Here is an 11487-nt window from a genome sequence, read left to right on the forward strand (position 1 = left end):
GAGAAGCAACATCTGCTATCTAGAAGACCCCAGAGGTTTGTATTTGATTATGTACATGTGAAAATATTATTGATTGGGCTTGTGTTTGTATAGGTGAATCTCTCAAATATTTCGATAGCATGTTGGTTACCGATGTTGATTGGGAGAGATTGGTTATCATTGATTTGTTGGATCGAGGGGTGTTGAGGCTTTGTGAGTGAAGCATTTCCCGGGGAGACATTTGGCCAACACTTTGTGTTGATGTTTGGGTCCCGAAGTTAGAATGGTGGTGTTGGTTATTGAACTATGTTTTTGATACACACCTGGATTTTTGGGTTGATGGTTAGCAAGTAAGCCTGAGGGTACCTAGAGGGGTTGAAAGCTTCGGTCCATCTTAGACCCACTTAGATAGATTTCCTTGGTCAGGAATCTAGTCCATGGCATTGTGGTGCCTAAATTGATTGAGTGATTGGTTGGATATATTTCTCTGGTCAGGAATCTAGTCCATGGAATTGGGGTGCCTAAAAGTTATTCATGGTTCATATAGTTTGAGGTATTCCATTGTATTTGTACATCGTGAATACCTCCCTAGTTAAGAGGGAGTGTTGGAAAATGTAACTATGTTTGGTCTTCATTAATGTACTTGAGTCATTGTTGGAGAGGTAAATCCCCTCTACGGATAGAGGCGATCCCTACTAGCCCAGCAGGGGTCTAGCAACAATCACACAATGCTGCTACGCATGTTCCTAATTACAATTAAACAAGAGGTAAAGAGCACCTACTTGGATTCCTGCGCTGTCGTTTGACGAAGAGATGTTGCCTTCGCTCCTTCGCTTCAGCTGGTCACAATCCTTCGCGATCTCCGCGAATAGATACCTGCACACACGAAGAGAAAGCAAACGCAAGCGTGAAATCTAGTAAAAGCAACCATACATCAGTCAGAAAAGATGTAATTCACATTTAACCATTGCATAGACAAATGAGAATGGAACAATAATAGCAGTCATCTATTATTAATCAGAATAGAGAAGAGTACAACCAAATGTTCTGACGTCGGTAACCTTCTCAGGAGGGGCCAGTCAGCATGTATCTCAAGCATTCACCTTTGAGGATGATTCTCCCAAGACAAACAACTCTCTCTCTCACACAAATGTCACAAAACAACCTTCCCTAAGCAATCAATCACTTCCACACCTAGCACACCAAACCTATAGCAGCAATCTGAGCACTACAAGCTCTGTACAATCCAAGCTATTCCAAGCTAAGTCTAACTAGCTGCTCATGGTAATGGTGAGAGTTTATATAGGAGAAGGAGTCTCCTAAAAAGGTGGAAGGATGAGCTTATCTTCAAGGGGAGTTGTTGGAAAGGGTCGAACAGACATGCCATAGGAGGAAGTCGATATTCACAAAGCTAACAACCAAGCCTGGAGTGATCTGGAAGGCTGGTTGTTTGAACAAATTCGCCCAAACTGGATCAGCGCGGATTATAAGGAGACTGCCGCGCTGTCGGCGCGTCTCAATAACTGAGACAGTCATGTCAGCGCGGAAGCACACGGCAAAGGCGCGCTGTGGGCCATCGCGGAAAAGTGATGTTCTTCCGCGCTGGCAGCGCACAGAATACATTATAGAGCGCCTGTCATCGCGGTTATTTTAGGAACAGACGCGCTGATGAACAAAACTTTGGAAAAATGGGTTTTTAACCAGTTCAGGGAGCAAGAACTTAGTGATTGTGAAATCTGGGCACAGCAGGGTGACTGACAGGAAGGCAGTGAGAAATTACTGTGTAACAGATGCCCCCTAAAGCATGAAGACCGAGAGAGTGGGAGGGGTGAAATGCTTTACAACACACGCCGAACTGGAACGCCACCAGGAAGGACCGAAAATCTCTGATAATCAAGTACATGCAGTCTAGGTATGGGCGCAGCCATCCGAAAGACATGCGAAAACTGGTCTGTGGAATGGACGCAGCCACCCAGCTAAGGAGACCAAAAGACTGATAAGGTATGGGCGCAGCCATCCATGAAGACTCAGGTATGGGCGCAGCCATCCATCAATGAGTCATGTAATGATCATCCACAATTCGCAGCCTGGACCATAACAGACAAGGATCCAGGGTCTTGCGCTCCATCTCGACCCGAACAAAGTACAAGTCCAAGCATGTGAATACATAAGTTGAAGTCGAACACGCGTGAACATCGTCTGATTACCAGTCAATGATGAAAACTGTTAACAGACGCGAGAGGTACCACCAATAATGACAATGGTCCTCAAGGTACTATAGGTACAATCCGTGGCGTGTGAATCAATGGGCTGGAGTCGAACACCCACGGAATCATTCGATCGAAGGCCAATGATGCAAGCCTTGCGTCGAACACGAAGAACCTGCCATTGAGGCATGCAGGCTCCAAGGCACCTGAAAGGAGTCTCTAAGTCACTTTCCCGGATAATGAGTTGGAGTCGACGGGAAGGGACCTTGATCGAAGGTGGGCCATAATGGTTCCCACATCATCGACACGAGACAGAGGTATAATAATTTGTGTGAGATAGCGAACAAGGTTGCATTGTGGCAGAAGACAACTTCTCTTGAACATGTGGCGGCACTATAACGGGTTTGGCAGTACTTGACATCAAATGAGCAGAGGATATGGTAATGATGGCAATGAGCAAATGAGAGGCCAAATAGGATATCCCAAACCCATGGAGGCTAGTGAAAACAAGATGAGATGACCCCACCCAGACACGAAACAACAGAGTGCCATGTTCAAGAGCGACGTACTGCCGACACGACTGTAATCATAGTTCCATTTTCCCCACCATTTCTGGCAGGTACCCCGATTATTTTTGGATGACAAGCTTGACGGGGATAGCATATGCTTGATGTGTGTCATTTCGACAATACCCGATGTCATTGAGTGTTTAACGAGCCTGACAAAGGAAAAACTCGGCCTCTTTTCTTGTTTCGAGAGTCTGAAAAGAATGCGGAAAAGGAGACTCCAGGGGGTCCTTTTTCGTACAGTTGTGTCTCTCGAGCCCGAAAAAGTATAAAACTATGCTCGAAAGAACCGCCCGGCCATTACGACCGAGGAGTACTTTTCGTGAATAGTGCCTTCGACCCGAAAAAGTAAAAAAGCGGTCGAAAACACATCGTTTTAGAGCCGATATCGAGTGCGAAACGACAAACACCCGACAATCTTTTTAATTTAATGATCGAAAAAAGAGCTTAAAACGACCGCCTTTCATTCCTTTTAACGAGCTGAAAGGAGGCTCGGCTATCTTCTCTTGTTTAACGTCGGAAAAGAGCTTAGAGACGACACATTCGGGGATCATACGAACGGAGGACCGTCACGACCAAGTTGCTTTATCTGAACCTGCACAAGAGCACTACCCGCGTAAATCCATTCGATATGTGTAAAAAAACATATTGAAACATGCATTTAACAAATTCAGGGCTAAATTCATGGTTAAAAATGGCAAAAACCCAAAAATATGACAATTCGTGAGTTTTTACTATAAATAGGGGGAGTAATAAGTCATTTTTACCATTTTACTATTTTGGGACGTGAAGGACGTGGAGAAGCCAGAAAGTTGACGGAGCGATTTCCAGCCCGTACGGACACCATTTCTCGAACCGCTTCTCCCAGGTAGGTTCTCGTTCCCTTGCCCTGCATTTTGGTCAATTTTAATAGGATTTTAACGGTTGAATTTGCCCAATTGGGCAAATTCTTGGTGCATGGATGCGCCCTCGGTCAGCGCGGATATCCCCCACGGGTCCGCGCTGACCGAATTAGAACAAAACGTGGCCAACTTCGGGTCAGCGCGGAAAACCCGTGTTCTTCCGCGCTGACCTCGAAAATTAACGAAGGGCTGCCATGGCCAGCGCGGCTGTTTCTAAAACAGCCGCGCTGGCGCGGAATTTTTTTTTTGTTTAAAATTGAACGTGAAAATCTTTATGCCAGCACTTCTAACTTGTTTCGATGGCTTGTGCAGGACACCATGGCTTTCCAATGGCAGGAAAGAGTTCACGATGTGGAAGATGTAGCCGCTTGGGGGGATGTGAATTGCTGCAATGCCATGCGGGCTTGCGGTTTTATGAAATTCTTCCTCACGCCACGTCTAAGGGCTCAACATGACCTCCTTGAGCTCGTGATCAGGGCATGGAACCCGGTGGATGGGAAATTCACCATCCGAGGTCATGATATCGAGTTCGACCATATGGATATTTTCTTTTTGACTGGGCTGTCACGCCGAGGTGCGAGGCCCATCATAGAGGGACAACGACCTGGCGGTGGTACTCTGGATGCTCTCATGACTCGGGTATGTCCGGAGGCTGAGAAGACGCGAAGTGGGAAAGTTTCGATCCCCACGGTGGGAAACATAGTGCTTCGCACCATCCTGTTCATGGTGACCCGGGCAGCAGGTAGTATGGCCAACCACGAGGCTTCAAAGACCCATCTCATGCTAGCTCTTGATTGCCTTGAGCCTACAGTGTTTGATTGGTGCACAGCAGTGACCAATAACATGAAGAGGCAGCTGAGCAACTGTCGTCGCGGGGAGACGAAGCAGTTTGGCTATGGGTCGATCCTGATCCCGCTCATTCTAGAGCGAGTGCCTGCTATGCGGTTACAGGTGATGGCCGTGGATGCTCCCAGGGATCCTCGGGAGACGAGGGCCTCACGGTGGGCTCGTATCATGCCACGCGGGGGTGGCGGCCGGCCACATAGCTGGGGAGCATTTTTCAGAGACTGGCTGGACCAGCAGGAGATTTTTGTGCAGGATTGGCCATATGCGGGCATGGATTTCCGCAATGACCCTGATTTGGTACTGCCCCCAGGTGAACAGTGGGATGATGCAGGTATAACACTCTGACTTTTGAAATTTTTTAATGTTTTTTGGATTTTTTATGTACATGTCTTAACAAATGTCATGGTATGCAGATGTGGGGCCTACTAGACCGATTGGCCTGGCTGCCACGGCACGGAGGGAAGGACAGGGAGCTGGGGTCTTGGCCTTAGTCCCTCCAGGGGTTGACACGTCAGAGACTGTGGCTCGCAACCTTGAGGGGTTGCTGGAGGGGGTGCCTGACTACCAGGGGGTCGAGGAGGTCCCCATAGAGCATCAGATCCATACAGTGGGGGTGCAACCCAGGGTGCACCGCCTTCTGAGGCGGGTGGCACGAGCAGCCACGTATTACAGAGAGCATCATCCGGCTCCTTAGTTGTCTAGGTTTTATTCCCACTGTTATTTTGAGACATATGACTCAGATGTATTGAGATTTTTGGACATGCACATCTATTTTTGAGCGCCTTAGTGCGCCACACGATATATATATACATACCGGTTTTTGGATGAGTCATTGTTACATGTGATGATGTATTGTTTATGTTATGCGTTTATTCAATACAATTGTGATCTTATGTATGAATTTGCACGACACATGACCCATGGATTTTGTATTTTTTAATGCAAGCTTAAAAGCACACACATGCAAACTATGCTTGAAATGATTTATTTACATATGCTTATGGTCTTACTATGCTATCTATGCTTTCCTGTATAATGTTTATCTGTTACGCAAATGTCTATCTAACACATGATTTGCCAATGCATCGGTCAACGTATTTAATCGTCTCGGAATGTGTTGATAAGTAATGTAATCAAAATTCCGTTCCAACAATCTTACACGTAGGTACAACCTTAAAATGCGCTGGTCTCTGACGGAATATTGCCCGTTGAGTTGATGGACAACCAGCTGGGAGTCCAGGTTCACCACTAGTTCTCGGATGCCGAGATCAACTGCTTCGGCCAGTAATTCGATTACAGCGCTGTACTCGGCAACGTTGTTAGTGGTACGACCTAGGCAGACACCCTGAAGGTCTAGCAACTCTCCGTGAGGATCGTAGATCACCCACGCTGCCGAAGACAAATTACAAGTGCTACGGCAGGCACCATCAGCGAAACCAACATAAGGTGCACTAGACATATGCACAGGAAAAAGAGAGCATAATAAGGGGCAGGACATGCCTTTATACTAAAGCAAAACGAAACTCATGCATGAAAAACACAAAACACACGTATATACAAAGTGAATGTGCGAAGCTATGCATAATATTTCTTCAGATACAGCCCGTTGCGGGGCTTGTCAAGAGGATTTCCTTCATAGTCAATCAACTCATATGCGCCCTTTTGTAAAACTCTTTTCACGATGTAGGGGCCTAACCACATGGATTCGAGTTTTCCTACCCCCAGCTTATCCTTAGCTTGATCGTAGAGCAGTACTAAGTCTCCCTCAACAAAGGAACGAGGATGAATGTTCTGGTCGAAATGAGCCTTGACTCTTTTCTTCTGTGCTTCGATAGCCAGAGAAGCCAAACGACGAGTCTCGTCTAACCGTTCTAGGTAAAGAAGCCGTTCCTCCACCGGAGTGGTGTTGGGAAGCAACTCGACAGCTAATTTCAATGAAGGAATCTCGCATTCGACGGGAAGGGTAGCCTCCAGTCCATAGACCAGTTGAAACGGGGTGAAACCGGTGGCATCCTTCACAGAAGTCCGGTAGGCCCACAAGGCTGGGAAAAGCATAAGATGCCAGTTTGACTTGTGTGTATTGACGGTGCGTTGAAGCATGGTGATCAAAACTTTGTTCACAGCTTCGACTTGACCGTTCGATTGAGGATAGTACGGTGACGAACTATCTTGGCGCAAGCCTAGCTAGGTCGTTAATTCCGTCATCATATGATTTCGGAAATGCTTTCCGTGATATGTAACAATAGCCTGAGGGACTCCGAAACGAGTGATAATATGGTTGAATACAAACTGCGCCACTGTATGACCGTCTTCGTTTAATGTAGGCATCGCTTCGGCCCACTTGGTGAAATAATCCACAGCAACGATAATGTACCCATGCCCCCCGGCCGAACGAGGGTTACAGGACATATAATCGATGCCCCATTTTGCAAATGGACCTACGGTTACGACAGGGTGCAGTGGTGCAATAGGTGCACGCATCTTCCGGTGGTAAACCTGGCACTCGTGACATGTGCGTACAGCAAGGATGCAATCCTTGAAGATAGAAGGCCAGAAATAACCAGCGCAGAGGATCTTCTGAGCGGTAGCGTATCCAGACATATGACCGCCACAAGCGCCGGAGTGGCAGTCATTCAAGACTCGCTCAGCCTCCTCGAGAGTTAAGCATCGGCGAAGAATAGAATCGACGCCGAGGCGGTACAGGGTATTGCCCAAAATGCGATATGGTTGAGCTTGGTGGCGAATTCGTCGTCGAGCATCTTTCGATGTGTTGGGACGAAACGAAGACATTTGTAAATATACGATGATGTCCCCGTACCATGGGTCGAGAGTGCTGATGAGAAATAGCGTTTCATCCGGAATATGCTCCTCTGAACGAGATGGTGCAGACTGAGATGGTAAGGAGCAGAGCAGTTCAACGAAGACCAGTGATTTCTTAGACTTGGCTGCAGTGAATTCCAAGTCGAACTCTTGGAGGATTACGATCCACTTCGAGTATTTTCCCCCCAGCAACTGGCGTGACAAAATATAGGTCATGGGGTTGCAATCAGAGATCACGGTCGTCGTGCGCAACAGGATGTAATGACGGAAACGTTGGACGGCACAGACAGCTACCAATGCCAACTTCTCGACATATGCGTAGCGAGTTTCCGTATCCAGAAGGTTGCGGCTAAGATAATATACGACGTGCTCGGTGCCATCATCGTCGTCTTGCACTAAAACCATGCCGATGGTGGTATCGGCGGCGGCCAAATAAAGGGTGTAGTCACGGTGGTAATTTGGAGGTCTTAAGAGCGGAGCTGAGACCAGGAGGTCTTTAAGACGCTCAAAAGATTGCTGAGCGATAGCGTCCCAGCGAAAGGGCGTGTCTCGCTTCAATAATCGCGTGAATCCCTTAGCCACCTCGGCATAATTTGGGATGAATCGTCTGAGAAAATTGGCTTTCCCCTGCAAGCTCTGTAACTGCTGTAGAGAGGCAGGGGGAGGAAGATTCAAAATGGCCTCGACCTTAAGGGGATCCAGACGGATACCTTCCCGGGAGACGATAAACCCGAGCAGTCGGCCAGATTCTACGCAGAAGACACACTTATGCGGATTGAGTCGGATACGGTAGTGTCGACAGCGGAGAAAGATTTCGCGTAAATGAGATGGATGGTCTTGGCGTTTAGCTGAATGAGCCGGTAGGTCATCCAGGTAAGGCTGTACGATGTGTCGGATATCATGGAAAGCATACGACATCGCACGCTGGAAAGTGGCGCCGGCATTTTTGAGACCGAAAGGTAGCTTCTTGTAAGCGAAGGTGCCCCAAGGACAAATGAAAGCAGTCTTGTGCTGGTCTGCGGGGGCTATGTTGATCTGGTTGTAACCAGAGAAGCCGTCCATGAATGAATAAATTTCGCTTCCTGCGCAATCGTCGATAAGCTGATCAATAAAAGGCGTAGGAAAGTTATCTTTTGGACAGGCGCGATTGATATCGCGATAGTCAACACAAACCCGAATAGTACCCTGTTTTTTATTTACAGGGACTATATTAGATACCCACTCTGTGAGAGGAATGGCATAAATGAAACCAGCTCGAAGGAGTTTTTCAACTTCGGCCTTGATGGCTGCAGCCTTTCGGGGGTGCACTGGGCGTAAACGCTGACGAACAGGCTTAGCGCCAGGATAAGTAGGGATTTCATGCTCCACGATACTGGGGTCAATGCCGGGCATTTCCTCGTAAGACCATGCGAAAACGTCACGAAATTCACGAAATAAATCGGTGTAAAGTTGAATTTCCTCAGGAGTGCATGTGACTCCAATGTAAATATTCTCGACGACCCCTATTTTGACAGAGATGTCGATAGCCAAAGTCTGCGTAATGTTACCCATGTTTCCTTCCGAAGACACTTGATACAACTGAACAGGCGTTTGGAGAGGGATAGATGGGACACATGAAGCAAACCGCTCGAGACATGTGGCCATTTCCGAATGAGGAGGGAGAAACGAAGAGCGATGGTGGTAATCTGACCAAGGAAGCTCCTTGGGAGACATAGTCTCAATGATAGCCTCGTTGGAGGGAAATGATTCCTTCAGGGGATCCGAAGTGGCCTCTCCTTCCAACCAAGGGAAGTGGTCATATGAATCGGGAACGCTGCTTGGAAAAGCAGGTTCAGGAGGTGGAGCCGATGCAGCGACTATCTCGATGTAGTTGAGTTCGGCGGGACTCAACGGCATCATCTCGCCCCAGGAGTCTTCCTGATTCAAGGGAGGGAGAACCCATGGATCGGAACGTACTGTGATCATGTTAACGGAGGCGAGATTTGGAGGTGGGAGGGGAAAGACTCCCATCAGGGAGGGATCTTTAAATAATCCAGCACCCACACTCACTAGCGATTTGGAGGTATGCTCTACGAATGGCACATTCCCTTCAGAAGAGGAAGCAAAGAAGGACAGCTGGTCCACTGTGACGATTTTCCCTTGATGGGGGAAGCGAACGACACGGAATAAGGAGGAAGCCACGGCATGCATGGCATATGTCCAACTTCGTCCAAGGAGGAGGTTGTAAGTGAGATTAGCGTCAACGACTTCCACCTCGACCTCTACCGTTTTCCCTTCTAAAGAGATAGGCAATCGTGGGAGGATACCATATGGGCGAGATTCTCTTCCATCGAAAGCCTCTAGGGTGGTAGGAGACTGGCTCAGAGCAGGGGAACCAATAGCTTTCCAACAAGCAACCGACATGATGCAGGTTGAGGCACCTTCATCGATGACTGTACGATGGATCGTTTTGCCATTGATGAGAACCTGTATAAGGAAGGCCACCTGGTGAGGCAATCTCTGCGTGAAACCCTCGAGATCAAAAGAGATTAAATCCGAATCCGCCGGGTCTATGCCACCAATCGCTGATAGCAGGGACTTCCTCTGGGAGGGGCAGCTCTGGAGGACTTCTAATGTGGACATAGCAGACAGGGCCTGAGCTAAGTCCTCGACAATGCTATAATGCTGGGCAGCACGAGCATTGGGGTTATAAGATGACTTCCTGAGTACACCTTTGGGAGGGGGTCGGGGGATCGTCTCGGTGCTGGGCCGTTCAATGTGAAGGGGACCAGAACTGGACGGAGGAGCGCTGGAGGGAACCTCCGGCTCTTTCCCGGCTGAAGATGGATAATCTTTCGCTCGAGTCGTGACATGGATGGGGATGGTTCCAGCCATGAACACTTGAGAACCGAACGAGGAAGAGGATTGAGAGGGATCTGCCACCTGATGCGTCTGCTGGGATGGGAAAGGCTCTTTAAGCACGACAGGGGACCCTGGAGCACCTTTCAAAAGCCGACTAACCTCAGACCGCCTGGGGCAATCCTTGGTGTAGTGATCCTCCTCGCAAATGAGACAAGGATACTTAGGCTTCCGTTTGGCTCCTTCCTCGGAGGGAGGTTTAGGAGGGTTCTGCTTGGGCTGTCCGGATTTTTCTTTGGCCTTTCCTTTCTTTTTGCCTTTCGAGGATTTGTCTGCCGTGGTGGACTGAACGGCATTTACCTCGGAGGTATTCCCAGGAATAGATTGGCTCTGAGAAGCATTCTCATTAGAGGCGTTTTGTTTCTGCTTCCCAGGGTTCGCGGTCGATTTCTTACTTGATGAATTTACGGAGCCAATAACCCCATCAACGGAAGGCTTTGGTGGAGTTTTGGTTTGTCCGGGCCTCGGGGCATCTGGCAAATACTCATACAAAGTACCTGACTGAGAATACACTAAGTCAAGGTATTGAGCTCGCGTGATTGCTTTCTCCTCAGTTACACACGCCCCCATTGCAATATCTTTGGCAATTTTAGGGACAAAGGACGTGGTAAACCAGTCGGTCAGGAGTTGATCAGGAATCCAAAATTTAATCAAGCGACGACACCTTCTCCATTCATGTATATGATCGGAGATGTGCGTTGCTGTATCCTGTTTTAGAGACGTGAGCAGATGGGTCCCAGTCTCGTACCGAATGGGTAACTGAAAATGAGTTAAAAAGGCCATAGCCAACGAGTTAAAATCTGAAAACATGTCGCGATTGAGTTCGATGTACCATTTAGCAGCAGAACCGGTGAGAGTCCTCTGGAAGAGGCGAAGTCGGATAGAATCATCAAGCCATGAATTAGATGAGCACCAAAGGTGATAAGTCATTACATGAGCTTGAGGATCCTCTCCGGCTTTGCCGTCGAACTTTGGACAGTCACCTGGTATTTTGGTTGGAACCGGTGGCCAATATGGGTTATGCAAAATAGGGTCGTTTGTTAACTTGGACACATCAGGTAGTTCCAACGTTGCCAAAAATGGTAGCTGCGGGTTGAAGGACATCTGTGGCTGCGGATTCGAGGCGACATTAGGGTTCCACCCAGATTGGGGTTGCCCCCACGAACTTTGTCCGGACGGGCCCGTCCCGAAAGGACCTGGCGCGTAGGAATTTTGTCCCGATGGACCTGGTCCATAGGGAGTTTGTCCGTAGGAGTTTTGTCCGTATGG

The sequence above is a fragment of the Pinus tabuliformis genome, chromosome 2_1, assembly GCF_031772625.1.
Source record: "Pinus tabuliformis cultivar Carrire ecotype Pingquan chromosome 2_1, CPIR1, whole genome shotgun sequence".
In the NCBI taxonomy this organism is placed as follows: domain Eukaryota; kingdom Viridiplantae; phylum Streptophyta; class Pinopsida; order Pinales; family Pinaceae; genus Pinus; species Pinus tabuliformis.